Below are 2,358 nucleotides of genomic sequence, written 5' to 3'. Positions count from 1 at the left end.
GAGGGGTAGGAGAGGAGAGGGGGAATGTTTTTTCCTTTCCCCTTTTTTTTGGCATACTCTGAACGCGCACGCTTTCACACACGCACGCACTCTTGGAAAGGCAAATCTATACCAGACGCATCGTTTGCTCAGATGGTATCATGCTGGAGTATAGAGAGGTTGACCCTGATTCAAATACCTACGGAGTGTTCTGAATCTGTGTTATACTAGAGAGGTGTTAGATCTAAGGCTATCCACCCATTTGCTCTGTCCTATCGTAGATTGACGTCAAATTCGGAGGTCCTGTATCGTGAAGAACCCTACAGTGTTGAACGCTGCGTTAAAACTATGTAATGATCACCACCAAAATTTACGTCACGTACATAATTGTCATTGTATACAGAAGTGACACACACCTATCCCCCCCCCCCCCAAAAAAAAAAAAAAAAAAAAATGTTCTTCACACCCCTAAAAACTCAAAAGCAGATAAGTAATGATACACATGCCCTTTCGTCCAAAATCATTCGGGGGATTCATCTTCGACATAACTTATTCAGAATTTTACTGTGTTTGAAAAGAAACTCTTATCATGATATGGACCCCAAGACGGTTTCAAGCGCAATAAAAAATCAAAACCGAATTTTTACGTCAACTGCTCGAATAATAAAAAGAGAAAAATGTGTTCTTGAGGTGGCGGTGAACCAGCTGAAATACTCTAAAGGTCATAAATAGAAACTAAGAGATGAAAGCCAAACAGAGAGAGAGAGAGAGAGAGAGAGAGAGAGAGAGAGAGAGGAGGGGGTACATAGGGCTTTCGACACACGACTGTCTCTGGTCTAGATCTGACCCAAACTAACTTGAGCCTTTTGTGAAGATTGTCTAAGTTTCTACAACAAGAAAAGCTACTTTGTTTTCAGAGAAAAGGATCATCAGGTTTAAGAATAGTATGGTATTGTTGTTATTACGTCTTTTTTAAGGTTGTAAGGTTGTTTAAGAGTGGTGATTTCTTGCAAAAGGGCGGATAATCTCGATAACTCCTTAAACAACCCAAGTGCATGAACGCTACGTAACCGAATCAAACTATTAATCAAATTTAAAAATTGTAATTGTAGGACTTAATGCCGCCAGCGACTCAATTTAGATCTTTGAAATATAGGAAGAGGTAGAGACCGTGCCTGTCAGGACCAACTAGGGATGAGAGAGGTGCAGAGTCCAAGCACATGATGTGGAAGCCCAATAAAAAAAACCCAACAACATCCCCACATGGAAATCAACTCATGCTTTTTCTACGGTGCAACGACAACGCACTTGGCCGCTAGCTAAACCACAGACGCCGGTTCTGTTTCGTTGCCCTGCATGATAGATCTACCAAAAAAAAAGGTAACACAACACAAAGATTAAAAGATAAATCTATGCTGATGTCAATATCAATTATGAAAGACACATCTATTTATTGAAACGCAGATTTGTAATGAATAATAATACCTATTAACCCAAGTGCCACAAGCAGACAAAAATCCTCAGAACCATCGCACACGTGATACAATATCATGATACCCGTTATGTTATACCACTCAATCATAACAACCTGATCTTGGTGTGCGCAAGGCAAGAAAAATAAATCTGCGCATCTTCATTAGGATGTGTAGTCGATTAAATGACATCAGCTAACAACAATAAAACGTGAAAAAGGAAAATAATTCTTTAAAGTCTAGCAGATGAACCTTATCAGATCTAATTTTTTTCTAGTTTTAATGTTTGGTTCCGCTTAGCGAACAACATTCGATCAAAATCGGTCAATTCTGCTGACATAGCAAGAAATGCGCAGTCGTACGACACAACTAAGCAATGACCGACGGGAGGAGAAGATTCCCCAAGGGGCCGAAATCACTCTCATTATAAATCTCCTGTTGCATCATTGGGATACTTTCAGGACAATTCCTCGGAATAGCTTCAATTCCATCACCTTTGAAAACTGAGCTTTCCATTAATAATTCCCACGCGACAAGAATGGGTGGCTGGCTTCATGTTACAGCATTCTGTTATCTACGCATCTCTCGTGCAACATTCATACTAAATCGCCTTGCCCTTGTGAAAATAAGTCCAACTAGGTTTGGAGACTTGGGTAATTTGTGTTTAAATCTAAGCGTAAGTTACGGTCGGAATAAAATAGAGGAAAAAAAACAACCGATAAGTGGAGCAACCTTTTTGTCTATTCTGAAAGCCGATTTGTTCACTCCTGTTTCTTTTTAACAATTGATTTGTAAAGTTCACGTTCTATAGAATAGTACATCCGTAAGTATTTAAGGCTATATCAAAGAGCAGACCGTTGGCTCAGCTGACATCACAAGCGTCTGTGGTGCAGACTCCTTGAAGTCC

This window comes from Aplysia californica, unplaced genomic scaffold (genome assembly GCF_000002075.1).
Source record: "Aplysia californica isolate F4 #8 unplaced genomic scaffold, AplCal3.0 scaffold00811, whole genome shotgun sequence".
In the NCBI taxonomy this organism is placed as follows: Eukaryota; Metazoa; Mollusca; class Gastropoda; order Aplysiida; family Aplysiidae; genus Aplysia; species Aplysia californica.
This window is presented reverse-complemented; position numbering follows the sequence as displayed.